Source organism: Rissa tridactyla, chromosome 2 (genome assembly GCF_028500815.1).
Source record: "Rissa tridactyla isolate bRisTri1 chromosome 2, bRisTri1.patW.cur.20221130, whole genome shotgun sequence".
Taxonomy (NCBI): domain Eukaryota; kingdom Metazoa; phylum Chordata; class Aves; order Charadriiformes; family Laridae; genus Rissa; species Rissa tridactyla.
This window is the reverse complement of record NC_071467.1, coordinates 18,021,255-18,042,969: the sequence shown is the minus strand read 5'-3', so window position 1 is coordinate 18,042,969 and position 21,715 is coordinate 18,021,255. Positions and strand designations below refer to the sequence as shown.

The 21,715-nt window shown below is 37.7% G+C and overlaps 1 protein-coding gene across 3 annotated transcripts in view; it reads right to left on the bottom strand.

Moving 5' to 3' along the window:
- CSMD3 (CUB and Sushi multiple domains 3) overlaps positions 1-21,715 on the bottom strand; it is a 688,054-nt gene that overhangs the window by 431,971 nt on the left and 234,368 nt on the right. The gene's annotated exons all lie outside the window — the stretch shown is intronic.

Sequence of the window (21,715 nt, the reverse complement as noted above, 5' to 3'; positions counted from 1 at the left end):
GTAATTGCAGTGATATCACATGATTATTTTAAAATGTCCTCAAAAACTTATAGTATAAACTTTTGTACCAGTCAGAATGACAGCCCATAATTTCCACCCCTGCAAATGCAGTTCTGAAATCAGCACGGCTACAGCAAAATATATGGCTATATCATTAAAAGGGACCCCACATGTAGAAAAGTGATAACCACCCTATCGAGGAGTGATACAGCAGCATTACATAGTAACCTAGGTAGTAGGCGAAGCTTCTGTACTCCAACTGCTAATAAGACTGCCAAATATGTTCATACGTTTGATTCTTTTCATCAAAGCTTGACAGGATTCTAAAAGCTCATTCAGACTTGATACAAAGCCAAGGGTAGATGGATAGTAAAATGTACAGATTTAAACAATACATCTAGGCATAATCATCTATACTTCATATTGGACATTGCATCTGTAATTCTCTTTTTGCTCTCTGATTCTTGTAATAGGATGGATTATTTTACTCAAAAAAACCACCCACAAAATGTTGGATGAGTTAAAAAATTGTCCATGTACTGCTCGTGAAAACATTAACACTTCTAACTTGTCTAGTTGCTAAAATATATAACCCATGTGGGGATTTTTATTATTTTATTAACCTTTTCATCCTTCCCCGTTCCCCAGATTTGGCTGCAAATGTTCGGAGGCCAACTCTCTCACCTGTCAGCATTCAGAACATCTAACACAGTAGCAACTCCAGCTTGACTAGAATGAATAAATGGCTGGGCAATGCATAATAAAATTCATAACAAAAAATTAACATAAAAAAGTTGATGTAGAATGAAGTGTACTTTGTTATACCAGTATCTTTGAAGCATGGCTTTTTCATTCCATGACAATGATTAAGGGGCTCTTGAACAGTCATTCAAACAATAATATTCCACATTTTTTACTTCTGAGCTGTCCTCTCACACAGACTTTGAGACTTGTGGTGATGACAGGACGGAAACAAACCAGAGTTTTGACACTGTTAGAAGAATCTATATACTGACAAATGGAAAAAAGAATCCTAGAGGAACTGAGGAGTACGTAGCACCTTTCATGCACAAAATATATCAAATCTCTTGACAGAATTATCAAATGTACTGTATAAATAAACAGATCCTAATGTCAAAAATACTCATTCTTGCTAATAAAGACTCTCTTGTTTACTGCAGAAATTTTAAGCTGAAAATGTTTTATTTTGCTGTACTATTAAGAAAATACTACCACAACAGAATACTTAAGTGTTATACAGACAACTAATAGGGCTGCTGTAGGTATGTATTATTTTTGCTATCTTACATTTAATGTCTTAATATTGGTTCTGCAGTATAGCACTTCTACATCATTCAGTGGTGGTTCCCCCTGCAAACTAGACAACCTTAAAAGTAGCAGGTAAGACTCCAGGTTTATGTGCCAGAGATTGAACCAAAACCTACTTACTGTTTTATGATGACAGCGGTATAAGTAACTAAAATAGACCTAGACATGTTTTATTCTTTATTTCATAATAAAAGAAGAAAATTGTCACAACAATGAATAATATCAAAAGAGTAGGCTAGTTATGATTCAGGATACAATAAATTTGACAGACTGGTATCAAGATTAAAACACAGAAAATACAAGTGCATGGTCAAGAGATATTTTGGAACAGGATAATGTTGATTAAATTAAAGAAAACTTATTGTGTGTTACATGACCACTACTATTAAAGTAAAATCTATGTGGACGCATCTTTGTCATGCAAGCAAATATACAAGAACAGGCCATCACCTGCTCCTAATATCAAACTCAAAGCAAAATTATATTCATAATCTCAGTAAAATGGCATGGTATATCATAGTGCTTTAAAGATATACAGCACTTTAATTGAAAACAAGTTAAGAGAAAGTTCATCTCAAAAGAAAAAAATAAGAAAAATATGCTTACTTAAAGCTTCAAAGCTTATACGTTGAAAAGTACTGAACTACTTTGATACAGAGGCAACTTTCAAGCAAAACACCTAACTTGTTAGGCTTCTAAATCCACTTACACTCGAAAAAAGAACTAACACAGAAGGTAAAAAGTAAAAGGTAAACAGGGTGCTGTGATTTACATAGAAGACTTTAAGACAAAATTCATCTCATGTATAAACAATCTGGTAAGTATCAGCTACTGCATAGAATAGATGCATTCACGTTTGCTAAATTTCATTTGTAATCTATAAAAGCATGAACTTTGGTGTCTTAGGATTCTATGAAAACAGGTTTAGACCAATTGAAACACTTATGTTATGTGGGCACTTCAGTCATTCGCAGTCAAATCTGACATTTCAGTTTGTCAAAGAGACTTGTTCAAAAATTGTAATTTCAAATATGAAATTACCCCACTCCCTCATATTCTTTTCCCTTAATATTCTGGTTAAAAAAAAATAAAAACAAAACAAAACAAAACAAAACAAAAGCCAAACTCCCAATGAAAACAAGTAAAAGAAGGAAGAGAGGAAGTCTGATTTCTGCTCTTTTGGATAAAGTTTAAACCAACAGTTTTCAGTGAGCTGAAGTCAACTCAGAGGTAGGTCATCACTTTGAATTCACAGTCAGTAACTGAGAAAATTTGAGTCTTGAGAAACTGCCAGGCTGCACCATGGGAGGAAGCAATAGGGATGCGGAGGCAAGAAAGAGTAATTGTTGCTCGGGGCGTGGGTTCACAAAGGAAGGGAACCTGACCAGCCCAGACTAAAGCAGTCTGAGATCTACTAGTCTGGACAACCCTTGCTCTATGTGAGTCCCTGTGGATGGAGAACAGATTATAATTGGTATAACTCAGGCCCTTTCATGTGTCAAATTAGACTGCTTAGATGAGGAAAGATTTGAAGCCGTATTTACAGATAAAAATTCACAACTGTGTAGAAGCTGAAGGAGATCAAACCGATGATCTACAGAGCAATTCAGTTCAGAAAACTAGTCTGAATGAACCACTACTCAAAAGTGTTGTAACTGCTAAAACTTTGGATAATGCAAACATATGGAAGACCCATAAGATTTTCTATTTATATAAGAGTGGAGGTTGCTCCTGATTCCAGGATCATTTTTAGTAAAGGAAAGAGGCAAGAGCCTTTGACATTTGCCTGAGACAAAACTCCAAAAATAGATGATGAATCTGTGCTAGATGCACACACTTTGCATATGCAATATGCTACAACTATTCACAGGGTTTCTGTTGTAAACATGGCAGCAAAGGAAATTTACCTCACATAAAACTCATAGTGGAAGTTCTCATTTAAATTAGTCTAATGGAATCACTTTTTACACATAATCCCTGAGGGAATAAAATAATCTAGGGAGATAACAAATACCTTTGTCCACTCTGCAGAAGCACTCATCAGCAAAAAAAAAAAAAGGCAGAAAATGGTATCCAATACAATGAAAATGCTTTTATTGAAAATTATTTCTTCCCTTTTAGAAGACTATGACTTGGGAAGGCCTCCCTTTAAAATGGGGAATGCTGAAACAATGTATCTTCCCTCTCCGATCACTACAGATATTTAAAATGTATTAATGTAAGTTATAAGTGCTAATACTAAATTAAAATTTAACAACTTTTAGAACCTGTAGGCCTGAAAAAAAGTAGTCACTATAGTTCCTATGTGTCAGAAAGCTGAATCAGACAAATGACATTCTTGTTATAGATCTTAATTTGAATCTCTATACACTTTAGAAGTAAGTTGTTTTCTTAACAAAAATTAATTTCAGACAAGACAACCTGAGTTTTATGCTCTTTTTAGATGCTTGAGCTCTATTCTATATCAACATGTTGTGTTCAATCCCAGATTAAGGCGTAGATTTCAGCTGTGGCTGTTGTATCCTATTTTACCAGAATTATTTCTCTCCTACAGTTCCACAAGCTTCGATAAGCTTCCATAAGCTAAAGCATCAATGATTAGTCAACATGCACTAACACATGATTTAAGAGTCAGGTATTTTCATAAAATTAACATAATTAACTGCCAATATTTAACTGCCATTCTTTCTTACAAGATACAATGTTTTAGCAGGATTCAAAGAGAAAGGATTTTAAGGAAAATTAATTAATTCACTAAATTAAAGTGACAGTGTGGAATTACACAATTACCATGCTTTCATATATTAACCATCGACTGAACTGAAAGAAACTATTTCCAGCGTAATGGCATTTTAACTAGAGCTTTGACATGAAGTACGTTACTGTAACTTCTGTTATTACAAGCCAAATATTATAATTCCAAAGACAGAAAACATGGACAGTAAAACTTGACTAAGCTGAAAGTCCACCATTAAGCTGAGATGCAAAGTATTTGGCAAAAGTTTTAAAGGTTTTCTAAATTTGCTTTTATTTCAGAGACAACTGAGAAATAAACAAACGTTCTAATACTATTTATTTGTCCACTGGTTTGTAATACCATGCTGATTAGGGGTCAAACAGATCAAAAAAAAGTGAACATTCTGTAGTTGAGTTTGATTCGTAAAACATTGGGATTAAAACTATTTTTATCTAAAGGATCATAGAATAACTCAGGGCAAAACAGACCTCAGGAGGTCTCTTGTTGTCATGACAACCTAAAACAGGGTCAGCCACGAGGTCAGATCAGTTCCTCAGGGCTTTATCTGATTAGGTCTGGAGAAAACCTCCTAGGATGGAGACTGCACAATCTCCCTGAGCAATTTTCTCAAATGCATGACTTTCCTCACAGAAGAAGAGTTTCTCTTTATATTTGGCCTGAAGATCTCATTTCAAATTTTGTCAGTTATCTCTCATTCTCACACCATGCTCCACCATGAAATGCTTGGCTCTGTCTTCTCAATAACCCCCTTGCAGGCATTTGGAAGCTGCTATTAGCTTTCACCTCTTCTCCAGGCTGAAAAAGCCCAGCTCCTTCAGCATTTCCTCCTAGGGCAAGTGTTCTAGCCCATAGCTATCTTGGTAGCCCTCCGCTGAACTTGCTTGAGCAAAGAACTCATCTTTCCTGTCATGGCGTCCAAAACTTGATGCACTATCATGTGACCAGACATGGTCACAGGAGCACTGAGTAAAGGACAATAATCCTTCCCTTTGATCTACCAGCAACATTCCTGTTAATATAACTCAGGATGCTGATGGCCCTCTTTCCTGCCAGGGTGCATTGCTGGGTCATGCTCAGCTTGCTGTCTGCCACAACCCACAGGGCCTTTTCAGCAGAGTTCCTTGTATCAGCCAGTCCTGTTGCCAGGGGTTCTTGCTACCCAGGTGCAGGGCTTTACATTTGCCCTTGTGGAGTTTCATAAGAATCCTGCTGGCCCATTCTTCCAGCTTATCTATATCTCTATGGATGGCAACCCTGTCCTCAACTACATTGACTGTTACTGACATTTTGGTATCATCTGCAAATCCAATGAGACTGCATTCTGCCACTGATTCAAGCTCACTGATAAACACATTGAACAGAATTTGTGCCAGAATGGACCCCTGCAGTACTCCACTTGTTACTGGACTCTAGGTAGAGTATGGCCCATTTATGACTATCCTCTAAATTTACATGTTTTTAACTTCAGCAGATGAAACAGAACAGATGAAAACTGGCAAATTGTTCATAAGACCAAATAAATGGGATCTAAGGCTACTGTTCAGCAGCTACTCTAATTCATTAGAATTAGTTTTGCTGATTAACTCCTAAAAATCAACTTGAGTTCAAAATGTGAGAGCAAATAGGAATATTCACCATCTTGTTTATTCAGGATGAATACAAGATGCAGGACTCTATTAGTCTTTGTGACACATATGATCCAATCACAGTCCTCCCAAACAAAGCTAAAGGTCCTTAATGCAGATGACCCTAAATGGGACTCAGTATACTAAAGTGCTAATGAGATCAGCCTTAGATTTCTCTCCTGTATCTTAACAGTGAGAAGTAAGCCATTCTATCCTTTTGCAACGGGTAATTGAGAAAGAAGTGTTGATAGTCTTAAGGAAAAATGAAATGCATATTCCATTTAAAAAAAAAAAAAAGAGGTGGTTACAATTATATATAGAATTTCAAAAAAGAGTAATCACTATATTCCCTCTTCATTCTTCTTTCAGATGTTCAAGGACTTTCAGTGAAGGCTTATTTAGCATCCTTACCTAAAACCTTCCCACAGTTAACTAACTTTGCCGTGACCAGTGCATCCCATTAAGACAGGGGATTTTTTGATAACAAAATATCATAATTAACTGTTCTCTTTGATGTTCTCTGTCATTAAATATCTGCTGCCTGCAAGACTTTCCAGTAAAGTTACAAACCTAATTAGAAGAATGTATTGTGGATCTGTTAAAGGAATTTTCAAGTTAGTGTAGATAAAACAATTTATTTGACTCTTTTAAAATATTATTTTTTAAGTCCTTCCAGCTTTATTATTTTCACAAATCTCTTTTTTTATTCTTCATAAATTTCTAGTATTTTTACCTGCTCTTAAGTTCAAATTCCAGTTTTGCTTCTGCTGATTTACAAGTAATTAATAGAAAAGAAAGGAATCTGGAACACAAATATACATTTGAGAATATAAAATCAGTGTAAATATATACATCAGCTGACATAAACCACTTTTCAGACCAAATAGATTTTCAGTTCCCAGATATTCAAGAAGGAAATAAAAGTGTGGATTTAAAAAAATGCATGACTGAAAAAATATGGTTCAAAACAAGTTTCTAGACTTCATTTCAAACAGGCAATGATCCCTGGATTTATCCAAATACCAAAGACTCCACGAGCTGTCTAGAGAGAAGTATAATACATGTACTTTTTGCTTCCTTTTGTTTTCATATTGTCCACAATTTGTGTGAAATGATTCAGAATTTAATTTTAATTTCTTTTTGGTACCAGAAAGGAACTTCTTTGCATTACTGCATTCTCTAATGCTTATTTTTGCTTGCATTTTTTTTTCTCTCTCTTTTTTTCAACTGCTTTATCATTATTTGTTTCTTCTCTTTATCTCCATCTTTTATATTAATTTTAAATGTAAATCAACTGCTGCAGTAAGGCATATACCAGAACAGTCTGAAAGTAACATTCAAGCATTGACCAGAAATTTTCAGGGATGCAGGTGATAAAGACATTTGTCATCCTTTGGTACACATAAATGCATGTCTCCTTGATTTTCCAGATGCTTCTCTCAGTGAACTTACGATCACCTGAAATTTTTTAAGTAGATACTGAAAATATGGTAAATTTATTTATCTTAATTTTATCAAACTGATTACATTTGAAAATCTGAATTTATATCCAGACAAAATCAACCTTCTAGTTTTTGAAAATATAGAAATGCCGAACACATTACCATGATTTATCTCCCCTCCACTAAACCCAGGACATAGACAGAGAACTATTTTTTTTTTCCTTTTACATATAGCTATCCAAGTAATAGACTTTATTCCAGCAATATATGTTTGTTTACTAGAAAAACAATATGAAAATGACCAACATAAGCATACCTATGGATACTGTTCTTTCTGTTGGTTTAACTTCAGTGAGAAAATAATTTTTTAAAGACCTATTACTTTTAAGAAAAGACAAAACCAAAACCAAACTTTAACACAAATAAATGTTTGTAAATGAGAAAGCAGTGATTTGAAATACAAAAGAATTATTTTCATGTGATCATTTGTTGCACAGATATTGTCATACTTTGCTTTCTTCTCAAAAGAGGAGTGCATCAATGCAAGATGGAATCATACAAATCATAAACATAGAAAAAACCTTATAAATTTTTCAAGACTCTTTCAACAATCTTATAGGAATCTATGAAAGAAATGATAAAATGCTGAGAATGGAATGTATTCACATCTATTGGCCTATTTACTAGTACTCATCTTACAAAAGAGTACCTTTATTATATTTGTCAGCTAAAAAGCCTTGCCAATATTGTCTTATATCTTTATTTTATTTGTCATTTTCTCGTGTGAATCAGTGCAACAGAAAGATTTACTTACCCTTTAGGGTAAGTATCCTATCCTTAGATAGGATAACATCAGATAGGCACATCTTCAAGACTATGTACAGACTACGTACAAAGCAATGTACATAGCAACCGTGTAACAAAAAAGATGTTTCTTTCTGTCCCAGGAACTATTTAGGACAAAAGGGAACTGAATGCATTTTATACATTCTGCAGTACGAAATATAACCCACTGTACTTCTGGGACCATATCCCAGAACAGAACCTGCTGCTCCACTCCTTCAGGAATGGGATTTTAATGACTGGATTTTTGAACAGTCTTGGAAAGCATCCTCTTCCAAGATTCTAAGCAGAAGAATCAAGAAATAACAGGAAAAATGTTGCAACTTTAATTTATTGCTGGTATGTGTGCTACAGCTTGCCTTAAAATAAAAAGCAAAACAAAAACAAAACCAAAAAAAAACAACAAAAAAAGACCCAGCACAAACAAAACGAAAAAGGTTTTAAAGCAAGTTAAAAACTATCGCAAAATTTTTTATATATCATTTTATATATATATATATGTGTGTGTGAGTATGTATGATGGACATTTAATCGGAGGTTTCCATAATTTTAAAATTTAAAGATTCTGGTTTCTAATTCTGTTTCTTGTGTTACCTGGGACATGCCATTATATTGTAGTGCTCTCATTTCTTATCAACAAAATGAAATTCACACATTCCTTTCACTGCCACAGGGTTATTAACATTAGTTGTCTAATATCTGTTCAGTGCTATAAGCAAGTAAACTAGCATGCATAAATCAAATATACGGTTCCATATAGAACAATACTTGCTAAAGCTGGAACTATATATTGATAGGACTTTGATACTCCTACTTTTTAGTTTTTCAATGAAGTTCAGATGCACGGAAAAAAAATGAATGATAAAACCACTAATAACTCTCTTTCATTTACTCTTAATATCAAAAAACCTTTGTATCATTGCTCTCAAATATCTAGGTCAGGTATCTAATCTTTGCCCTAAGCAGGCTGAGTGCCCAAATTTTCTATTCGAAATCCAGTATTAGGCATCAAGGAGCTATTTGACAAAAATACTAAAGATTAATAAAGTAATTTAAGACTTCAGAAATGTATCCAGTGTATTAATCTTCACTACAGGGAAGATAAATTTAAGAGCTAATATTTTTTTTCTCTGTTTATAAACAGATTAGTACTTGTTAGAAACGATATGAAGTTCTCAGAAAGGCTGTTCACTTACTAGACAAATGACAAAGACAAACTTGCAGAAAAGGTATCAATTAAGGCCAGTTTACCTTAATACCACTCCGTATATGTTCATTGCATAGGAAAGAATACAAATCTTAATACTTAAGCACATCTTTTCCATTGTTTATTCTACTTGTGTCTAGCAAAATTAATGGAGAATGATACAGAATTTCTGAAGACTGTAGCCTAACAAGTATAATTTTGACATTACATCCTTGGCTAGTAATAGAAGGCCACAGGATTTGTGTTGACCCCATGCAGGCTTGCCTTGGCCTGAGGGTGTTTTCACCAGTTTTGATAATTTTTAGTGGTTAAGTGAATATATCCTGACCTGTTTCTATTTCAGGAATGTTGTGCTCTGAGAATACTGCATACAGTAAAGCTCTGATAAAGTCACATAGTCACCACATAAAAAGCAACAGCCCTTTATACTTATTGAGGATGAGGGAGGTTAATGTGCAGCTTTCAGATTTTAGTAAAGAACAATGAGAAAGCAGCAGCCTGTGTTACGAAAACGTATAAAAAGAAAAAACTGAGCTCCAAGACTGAAGAGGAAGCCGCCTCTGTCCCTGTCACTACCACCAGTATCACACTCATCCCAACACAGACCCTCAGGTGCTATCAATTCATGTAATCCCCACCCCAGGGGCACAGTGAATAGCGTGAAAATAAGACAAGAGAAAAATAGTGGAGAGTAGAAAGCAGTTCTTAACTTTTATAAGTGTACTATTATTATGAAGACTTTTATATATTAGATAATTTAGACTACCACACTGTTAAAACTTTAATCAGAATAACAATAAGTTGTCAAGTTTATATAAATTTTGTTCCCTTCAGTCATAACAAGATTCTGTGTCTAACATTATACTATATAAGTGCATTACAATCCAACTAACTTTAGAATTGAAGTTTTGTATACCAAACGTAAATTATGTTTGTATGTATCTTATACCACTGAAGTACTATTCCCTGACTGTCAGGACTCTGAGGGCTCTAATGGGCCTAAATAGCACTGCCCAGCGTCCCCTGGGCCTGCCCCCACCCATGCCCATGGGTCCAGCATCCCTAGCCTGGGGCCGCCAGCCCTTGCCCCAGCAACACCCCAGCAGTGCTGGTCCCCAGCTCCCCACAGCCCTGCCCTGCCTGGCATTGGGGCCAATGTCCCTGCCTGGCCTTGGCCTGTCCCCAGTCCCATGGAGGTGCCCGATGCCCAGGGCAGGGTATGCCTCCATCTGCCCCCCAGCCTGCTCTGCTCCCTGGCTGAGGAGCGTGGGACCAGCACTGGCTGCGATGCCCTGCACTGCCAGCCCCCACGCAGATCCCCTGTGTCCCCAGCTCACCAGCCTCCAGGGAGCCATCGACCCTTGCTGCACCCTGACAATTACTGTCTCTTAATCACTATGAAAAATACAATGCCTATGAACAAAGCAAACCATTATATTTAAAAAGAAGCATTATTCATCTCTTATTTATCACTCAGAATAAATAAATGAAGTCAATCTTGAAACAGAGTAAATGTTAATTATAAGTAATGCAAAGTTGAACAATTTATAAATGAAACTGTACCATCTTTTATTTTTTTGGTTTTATCTAAAAGGTCAGGACAGGCTAAAAAATAATACTTTTTAAGAAAGGTCAAGTCCTAAGTGAGATGAAAACAATTCTCTGGGAAGGAAGAAGGTTGCTTCTGTATAGAAACTGATTCAAAATCCACTTAGACTTTACAGAGATAAAGCTATTCCTGCAGAACATTATGCACTGCCAGCATCAAGTGGGCAGTTAAGTGAACTTTTGAGCTATGAAGTGGGCATCCAGTGCAAAACAAGAGCTTTGCCTCAGGAAAAGCTTCCCTGTGAGATGCCCCTTGTGATCCATTAGCCAACAATTTCAAGATGTCTTAAGCTAAACGCTTACACATTAAAATAAATTTCAAATGTATTCTTTAAAGACTTACATATGTATTGCCTTAATGAGCATTTCAGGCAGTTTTGCCTCACAATACGATGACGACTAAGTTCTCTTTTAACAGTTAAAATGGTTACTAATATCCAAAATAGCTACGTCAGTTATCGCAACTGTCTTTCCTCAGCAGTGTATTATGTTGTACAGAGAAATGCTCACAAAGAGCTATCTTCTACAGCAGAAAGATACATTGGCATGTCTAAAAATATGGCAATTTCATTTTCAGAAATGGCCGCTGATAGAACTTAAGGAGGTCAAATTTTGAGATGATTGGTTGCTCAGCATATCTGAACACTTCAGGCCTTCACAGAATGGTTGAGGTCGGAAGGCATCTCTGGAGATTGCCTAGTCCACCACCACCTGCTAAAAGCTGGGCTGACTAAAGCAGGTTGCTCAGAATAGTGTCCAGTCCATGTCCTGTCTCTGTCTCTACAGGGAGAGAGTCTCCCACACCTTCCTGGGAAACTTGTTCTATTTTTCAATCACATTTACAGTAAAAAGGTTTATTCTGTTTAAGTGGAAAAAAAAAGCGTAAATAACAGCCCATAGAATCAGGGGGCTAAAATGCAGAAACTAGTGCAAGCTAATGTGGCATAAGATATTGTGGGATGCTTTCTAAATAGCGGATACTTCAAACAACGGAAGTAGAGAAGACTTAAAGACATTGTGCAGAATTGTTCATACTTCTTCATTATTCTAGAAAACTACAAATTAAAGGCTGAAGCTGCACTGAATTTAGGATGCTTCTGAATTTAATTTTTTTCTTTTAAAGAGAAAGATTATGTAAGAATACTGCATATAAAGAATAAAAGCTTTTCTAATTCATTCTACCAGAATCATGATACTTTTTCAACGAAGCAACCTCAAAATAAAAATGGAATGTTACAGCCTACTAATACTAAGGCCAGGATCAGACACTTGAGAAGAAGGTACTGTAGAGAACATGAGGAAGTTCCATGTGCTTTACTCTCTGAATCCCACTGAGATTACTGAGATAGGAAAAAGACAACATAAGAAAATATGTGAAATGGAAGTCAATAGACTAAATTTACAGGATTCTAAGGTCCACCACTGACACAGTAAGAAATAAAAGAAAGCAGGATGCACTGTACAGGATTTAGATGCTCTTTGTGCTATCATAAATACCAGAATATGAATATTCTATAAACCTTCTCTTGTGTGAAAGGCAGCAATTCCCAATTTCACATGAATGCATTATGCAATAATTCATGGGTTTCTGGGGTATAAAATTTTATTGGGGATGCTATGATCATCATTAAGATGATTTTTTTCTGTTTGTATTTTTATTTATTTCCATTCATTTATTTTTATGCCTTCTATATGAGTAATGTTCTATTCTTAATATCTCTGAGGAAAAATAAAATCCTAAATATAAAAAAGAACAGTTTCTCTGTGTTTTTATCTGCAGAAGATTTTATGTTTTTCTACACAGGAATGTAGCATTCCTTGCAGCATATATAATTTCTTAGAATTCAAGGTCCTTGGTGGGTAATGAGTTAAAATAACTATCACTTAAATGTTACTGGGATTAACACCAGAAAAAATTATAAAAGGTACCTCTAAAACAAGTTTTATATCTTCTCCTTTACAAATTAACTCACAGTGCTATGATTTGAGAATGATTTGTGTAAACTTATCTTGACGGAAACCAATTTGTATAAAACATGTCTTTCCTGGAATTCTGTGAGCATTTCTTACTGCCAGCAACTTTTGTTGGGTTGCTTTGGGAGGAAAAAATTCCATTACAAATCCTTCTCTCCTCAGAAGTGTAACTATGAAAGACATCAGAAACCTTCTGAATGGGTCTGGAAAAACATTGAAATGCTCATTCTTTAAACTGAAGTTCTATTTGATGCTTATAGCATATCATGTTATCTGTGTCTCTCATTAGATTCTGGTTGTTTCTACTTAGGATTTGGCTTCTGTCAAAACTGTGAACAGTTTTACCTCCATCGCTAGATATGTACTTCACATAAATTCATCTCTGTAGGGGCAGGAGCTTCTGGAAGATTTTACTGAGTTCCAAAGTAACTTCTTTCACATCTATGAAGAAGTTACTGGATAGCAGTGACTGAGAATTTTCAACAAGTATTGAGTAAATTTGTTTCCCCATGAAATACTAATTAAAAACACAAGATGATTACAAAGACAAGTGCTAAAAGAAATATTTTGCTCCCGTACAAAGACCGTGGGATACTCAAATGTCAATTAAACCCTCAAAAAACAACAGTGTGATAGTCTCCACAAGAGGTAAAAGGATTAATTTCTTCCAGGTTGGTTGATATTCATAAATTCCCATTGAAATCATTGGGAAGCTGAATGATTCTTAGCTTAACTACTAATGACTGGTTTACTCTATGTGTCAAAACAGTGTGCCCAAATTATATTTTTTTTTATTGTTAATTTATTTAACAGATATAGGCTTTAGAACTTTCCAGGGGAATGTTATTATTTAAACAAGTGGCTTTTATATCTCTTTCATGAAAAGAAAAACTACCCAACCAGCCTGTGTACAAATGAACAGAAAACCTTTCTTCTTATATTTCCAGTTATAAACCCGCATACACTATTTGCCTATTTTTTACACCTATACACTAGACATATATATTAGGAATTAAAAGGTATTGTCTTTAATACCAAGTTTACTAAGTGAGAAGAGAAGGGAAGAGAATGACAGGTGAAAGAAAGTAGAAAAACCATCAGTTTGTTTTACTTTCAGGAAGTATGCCCGGTCCCTTTTATATTTCTGTCAGCTTTATTTAATTTGAATATATGACCTTCAAGTCAAAGATTCTCTTCACAAGTATTTGTACATGTCACAGTACACCAATGCAGTACTATAAACTAAATCAGCATTACCTCAGTAATTCTGCCAGCTTTGTGAAAAGTGGAAGGGTTAGTGTTACCTAGTTTTCAGCTGCCCTGGATTGAGGCTCAAAAGACACAGCGTCCTACTCTTACTACTACTTTTGGGTGACTTTGGGCAAGTTATTTCACTGGTTTGCACCTCTGTTTTGGCATCCAAAACAGACATAATAACTATTTCCAGTACTATCCCTGTGATTCGTGACTTTCCAATCCGTGTATCTCCCCTCCTCCCACAGCTCTATTTATTTTCCAAGCTGCAAGGTCCTACACTAGTGAATCACTTTTCAATCAGGAAATAATCTATATGTTTGATGATCTTTGCTATCTTTTCTGAACTTACTTCAACTTTGCTATATTCTTCTGAAATGCAGAAAGGCCAGAGCAACAACAGAGGTCAAGGTGCACGTAGATTTATAGAGCGGCGCGTTTTCTTTTTTGTCCTCTACTCCTAATATTTAGTTTAAAAAGCACTAGGAAGTTCTTTTTTAACCACTATAAGTATGAATCTGAGAACTATGTAATGCTTTTAATATACTTTTTAATATTCCAAGGCCGCCTTGGAATTACACCTGGCTAGGGATGTCAAACTCAACAGGAAGGGCTTCTACAAGTATATTGCAAGCAAAAGCAAGACCAGAGAAGTTGCGGGCCCACTGTTGAATGAGACAGGAGCCATGGTGACGGAGGATGCAGAGAAGGCAGAGTTACTGAATGCCTTCTTTGCTTCAGTCTTTACTGCTCAGCCCAACCCTCAGGAGTCCCAGGCATTGGGGGAAGTAACAGGGAAAGAAGACTTCCCTTGGGTTGAGGAGGATCGAGTGAGGGATCAATTCGATCAATTAGATAGTCACAAGTCCATGGGCCCCGATGGGATGCGGGATGCACCCAAGAGTGCTAAGGGAGCTGGCAGAAGTCATTGCTGGGCCGCTCTCCATCATCTTTGAAAGGTTCTGGAGAACAGGTGAGATGCCTGAGGAGTGGAGGAAAGACAATGTCACTCCAGTCTTCAAAAAAGGCAAGAAGGAGGAGCCAGGAAACTACAGGCCGGTCAGCCTCACCTCCATCCCTGGAAAGATGATGAACAGCTTGTTCTTGGTGTCATCTCAAGGCATGCGGAGGAAAAGAAAGCTATCAGAAGTACTCAACATGGATTCACCAAGGGGAAACCATGTCTGACTAATCTGATAGCCTTCTATGATGGCATGACTGGATGGATAGATGAGGGGAGGGCGGCAGATGTGGTCTACCTTGACTTCAGCAAGGCGTTCGACACGGTCTCCCACAGCATCCTCATAGGGAAGCTTAGGAAGAGTGGGCTTGATGAATGGACAGTAAGGTGGATAGATAACTGGTTGAAAGACAGAGCTCAGAGGGTAGTGATTAGGGGCACAGAGTCTAGTTGGAGGTCAGTGACGAGTGGTGATCCCCAGGGGTCAGTATTGGGTCCAGTCCTCTTCAATATATTCATCAATGACCTGGATGAGGGGATAGAGTGCACCCTCAGCAAGTTTGCTGATGACACAAAGCTGGAGGGCGTGGCTGACACACCAGAAGGCTGTGCCGCCATACAGAGAGACCTAGACAGGCTGGAGAGTTGGGCAAAGAGGAACCTTATGAAATTCAATGAGGGCAAGCGTAGGGTGCTGCACCTGGGGAGGAATAACCCCATGCACCAGGACAGGTTGGGGGCTGACCTGCTGGAGAGCAGCTCCATGGAAAGAGACCTGTGAGTCCTGGTGGACAACAGGATGACCATGAGCCAGCAATGTGCCCTTGTGGCCAAGAAGGCCAATGGCATCCTGGGCTGCATTGAGAAGAGTGTGGCCAGCAGGTCGAGGGAGGTCATCCTCCCCCTCTACTCTGCCCTGGTGAGGCCGCACCTGGAGTACTGTGTCCAGTTCTGGGCTCCCTGGCTCAAGAAGGACAGGGAACTGCTGGAGAGGGTACAGCAGAGAGCTACCAAGATGATTAGGGGACTGGAACACCTCTCTTATGAAGAAAGGCTGAGGGATTTGGGTCTCTTCAGTCTGGAAAAAAGACGGCTGAGGGGGGATCTTATCAACACTTCTAAATACTTAAAGGGAGGGTGTCAGGAGGATGGGGACAGGCTCTTTTCAGTGGTGCCTGGAGACCACTTTTATCTGTATCACTTCCTGGTGCAGTTCCTTTGTGACTATGTAAATGTCTGAGCCAACACAAGGGTGGCTCAGGACAAGAGGTAATGGGCACAAACTTGAGCATAGGAAGTTCCACCTAAACATGAGAAGGAACTTCTTTCCTTTGAGGGTGGCAGAGCACTGGAACAGGCTGCCCAGAGGTGGTGGAGTCTCTAACTCTGGAGACATTCAAAACGCGCCTGCATGCGTTCCTGTGCAACCTGCTCTAGGTGACCCTGCTCTGGCAGGGGGGTTGGACTAGATGATCTCCAGAGGTCCCTTCCAACCCTATGATTCTATGATTCTATGATACTGACAACCTTAGAACACAAGAGCTTGCTGATATTACTGACAATAGTAATGATGAACAGATCCCATCATTTTATTTGCAAATTAAGATACATTTGCAGTGCTTGCTATGCAAAGAGAGTTACAAAGAAGCAACACAAGCTAAGGTCTTTGAATTCCCTGCAAGTACGGCAGGAAGGCTACATCACTAAAATTCTGAGACCCCCGTCACTTAAAGATAAATTGATTGATGCAGCAATGGTTTAGGAAGCAGTGGTTTAGGCGCAGCCCTGAGGAGAAGGACTTGGGGGTGTTGGTTGGTGAGAAGCTCAACATGACCCAGCAATGTGCACTCACAGCCCAGAAAGCCAGCCGCATCCTGGGCTGCATCCAAAGAAGCGTGGCCAGCAAGTTGAGGAAGGTGATTCTGCCTCTCTACTCTGCTCTCATGAGACCTCACCTGGAGCACTGCCCTGAAGCTCTGCAGCCCGCAACATAAGAAGGAAATGGACCTGTTGGAGCGAGTCCAGAGGAGGGCCACAAAGATGATCAGAGGGCTGGAGCACTTCTCCTATGAAGACAGACTGAGGGAGCTGGGGTTGTTCAGCCTGGAGAAGAGAAGACTCTGGGCAGACCTTATAGTGGCCTTCCAGTATCTGAAGGAGGCCTACAAGAATGCTGGGGAGAGACTTTTTACAATGGCATGTAGTGATAGGACGAGGGGTAATGGCTTTAAACTGAAAGAGGGTAGATTTAGATTAGATATGAGGAAGAAATTTTGCACTATGAGGGTGGTGAGGCAGTGGAACATGTTGCCCAGAAAAGCTGTTGAGACCCCATCCCTGGAGGTGTTCAAGACTAGGCTGGATGGGGCTTTGAGCAACCTGGTCTAGTGGGAGGTGTCTCTGCCCATGGCAGGGGGGTTGGAACTAGATGATCTTTAAGGTCCCTTCCAACCCAAACCATCCTATGATTATATGATTCTGTGAAGCACAGATCCTGGTTAATTGGTAAGGGTCACAGGTTTGTGGTTAGTAGTTTATACTATTCTTGGACGATTGTAACAAGTGCAGCACCGCAGGACTTTATCCTGTGACCTGTCTTGTTTAATATCTTCATCAACCAGCAGGACGAGGCTATGGAGTGGCTCTCGTTAGGTTTGCAGGTAACACCAAACTGTGGGGAATAGATGATATGTTTGAAAGCAGGCTTGCCATCCAGAGGCACTAAAGACAGGCTGGATGAATGAGCCAAAAGGAATCTTATGAAAATAAACAACGTCAAATTCAACCCCTGTCAACAGGAATGGCTGGGGTCTGACTGGTTGGGGAGAATTTCTGCTGAAAAGGCCCCGTGGGTCCTGGTGGACAGCAAGATGAATGTGAGCCAGCAGTGTGTCCTGGTGAACACCATCCTGAACTGTATTAACAGAAGCAATGGCTGATACACTGATGGAAGGGATTATCCTCACCTCTATTTAACACTTGTTAGTTCCATGTCCAGTTTGAGGCTCACCAAAAGGAACGGACTCTGGGAAGAAATTGATAAACTAGAGTGATTTTGGCAGATGGTCCCCAAGGTGGTTGGGACTGGAGCACTTGCCCTGGGAGGAGAGGCTGAGGAAGCTGGACTTGTTCAGCCCAGAGAAAAGAGCTTCAGAGGAGGCTAAAAGGAGCCTTCCAAGACATACAAGGTGGGAGGAAAAGAAGACAGGGTGTAAGTTGAAACAAGAGAAATTCCAAGCAGATAGAAGGAGAAATTTTTACCCTGTGAGGACAGCCAATCTGTGAACAGATTGGCTGGAGATGTTATACAGTCTCCATCCTTGGACTTTTCAAGATAGGCCTGGATAAACCCCTGAGCAATAGCTTTATCTCAATGACCAACTTCTTTTGAGTAGGAGGTTCCCTTCCAACTTGAATTATCCTATGATCTTATGATACTGAAGATACTTCTTAAGGTAAATTAAATTTTGTGTGTCATTCACAAATCACCTTTTAACTTCTTCAAAATGACAATAGAAAGGAATTATAGCCAACTCTGCATGACACGATTTTTAACGGATCCTCAGTCCACTCTGTACAGTGCAAAAAACATCTTGTTGACCCAAAGTTTTCTGGTAGGTTTCAGCTATTTCATGGCAGGAAAGAACATATTCACAGCTGTGCAGTGGAGTTTCAGGACACTAGCAGAATAATTTTTGAACCTTCCCTCTGCACACATCATCTTATACCTTCCACAGTTTGTCCTGGCTACCTGTTCAAGCCAATTTTTCTCAACTGGTAAAGACTAGATTCCAACCAGGCTATGCATTGTACAAGAAGCTTTCTTATCCAATAAGTCATAACTACTCCCTTCAGGTTCACTCTGCTTATTACTGTTGGTCTTCTCACCTAAATGTTTTCCTCACAAGCCTCACTATCCACTCTGATCACTTTACTTGGCTCTTTGTCTTTCTTCTACGTATTACTTTCCATTATGAACTCTCAGCTCACTTTTTTGGGCGTTCCTGATACAAATATTTCTTTTCCCCCATCCTTTTTTTCATCTCCTAGTCCCAATTCTCAGTTCATACCTCAGTTCACAGGTAAACTTCATCTTACCACTCATGGATAAAACTTGGTAAATTAGCTAAAGATAGGTGACATTCAGGAAAAGTCATGGGTCATGTTAATAACCCCAAAACATATGAGCTTTTTGAAAAAATAACACTGGAATTGAAAATGCATTAAACTATGTGGGCAAATTTCATTTTCTGAAAAGGTAAAACAATGTTAATATTGATACAGGATTCAGAAAAAAAATAAATTAGTATTGACATCTCTAAAACCAAACAAGTAAATAAATTAAATATATATATAAAAATAAATCACTCTTAGGAGATACTACAAACATTTTAGTATTTACACTGCTATTCTACTGTTGTTCTGGCAATTTTCAGACTTAGAAACAGAGAACATATGACCAACATGGTTCTCAGAGGGCTTTTATCAAGTTTTCTTTCAAATATGAATGGCACGGAAATTTGATATAATGAATATCTGAAGAAATTACCTAACTGAGAGTCTCTTTGGTACTAATAAATCATTTTACAGATCAACAAATTCCATATAATAATGTTCACTAGTATGCAAGGTTTATTGCCTCAGCTGCAATTAAGTGAAAACGCTTTGTTAAATGGAAGTTTATGTTTAATTAATTTCCAGGTGGCTGTGAGTGGGGAAAGAAAGTTAAATTCTTTCAACTTTCTGGTACTGCTACTGATACAGTACACAAATGAAGCTGCACATATTTTGAATTATTAAAATGTCCACTGACTGGAACCAAGGTGGAGAAAGTGTAGCTGGAAACTGAAAAGGCAGTTCAGAAAATTCTTTCATTCCTTACTGGGAGTAGAATTCATTAAAATATTAACTTTAATTAAATAGATTTGACTCCTTATTTACTAAGGAATTTGGGGAATACTTTTCAAAAGGTACTTTTACTTCTGGAATTAGATAATCTTAGACTTAGTTCTGAAGAGTAAAGCCAAATGTCCTCAATCTTACCTATACTGGGAATTAGTAAAAACTGTAGGATCTTATTTAGCAATGAGAAATAACTCCTAACATAAGACACTGCATATGTCACTTCCACATTCATACTGCAGAACAGAATTTTAAATCTGATTTTTCTATGAAAAAAGAGTAACTTTCCTATCTCTAGACAGGAGACAATTCAGCATATTTCTCAGTCTTCATGCATATGATGTGATTACAGTCTTCACAAATAATAAAGGAGGGAGAAACATTTAGAAGAGCAAAACAACTGTATTTCACATGCTTTATGCCTCAACACATAGCTATTCAGTTCATACAATTAAATTTAAAACTAAATAACTACTCTAGCTTGATCCTTAAAGACACGAGGATATGATTTATATTAACAAGTTAATGATTTATATTTATATATAATGATTTATGATTTATATTTACAAGTGTTCTCAAGCAACTAAACAACAAACAAACAACTCTGTCTTTAGGCCAAAGAGCAGAATCAGAGACAGAGAGAGGAGAACATTCTGCGTAATAATTTATGCAGTCTGATTAGAAAGTACATGGGAAACTCAAGTGTGAGGCAAGAATCCTACATTCAGTTACTTCATTATCTAGGTCTCTACACCTGGCTGTTTTCTTATCAAAACAATCTCTTTCATTTTGTCCCCTAAAGGGATAAAAAAAACCCTACAAAATGAAAGATTACCTCATAGAATTTATAAAAGTTGAAAATGCTGAGTGGGGGAGGAGGGAGGGAAGGAAACAGGAGTAAATCATCTAGCAGAAATGATTCTAATACATCTGATGTCACTGACAGTATTCATTTTAACATTTAAAATCCAAAATGTTTTCCAAAGTCAGACTACTTCAGGTTTGTTTCCTTCAGTGTCCAGTAAACTTTATAATGCTCAAAGCTATTAAAAAACTAATTAGAATGGCTTATCACTTTCAACTATGGTGAAATAATTTTTGCTGCAGAAAACAGGTCACTTTTAATGAAAAAGCTCAAGTATACTATGGGAGCATTTGAATGTCAACATTTTTCAAAGGGGAAACAAAGTATACCAACATTTTATCTCAATACCACTAAATATTCTGAACGCTAACAAGTGTTTTATCCCAGGTTTTTTCCTCAGTTGTTTTATCATCTTGACATGAACAGCCCATCAGTGCTATATATTACGCTGTTTGGTGGTCATGAAGCACACAGATAAACAGGTTACTGTATTAATGTTTTGACCTTATCAAAACTGAAGTATTTTGAGGGTCCTATAAACTCTACAGTTTATGGACTATTATTAGAAGAGTTACACTGCCAGAGAATATTTATTTTAGTAGTTATTTTTTCTTGAATTTTAGTCGGTTTCCTTAAAGGATTCCTTTTATATAACTACATTATGTATAGTTATTTATATATAAAATATTTTATATATTCATACACATATGCCCCCAGTACCATTCATATAGATAAGCCCCCAGTGCCTAAAGGGGGCCTACAGGAAGGATGGGGAGGGACTCTTTATCAGGGAGTGTAATGATAGGACACGGGGTAACAGTTTCAAACTGAAAGAGTGGAGATTTATAGTGGATATTAGGAAGAAATTCTTTACTGTGAGGGTGGTGAGGCACTGGAACAGGTTGCCCAGGGAGGATGTGGATGCCCTGTCCCTGGAGGCGTTCAAG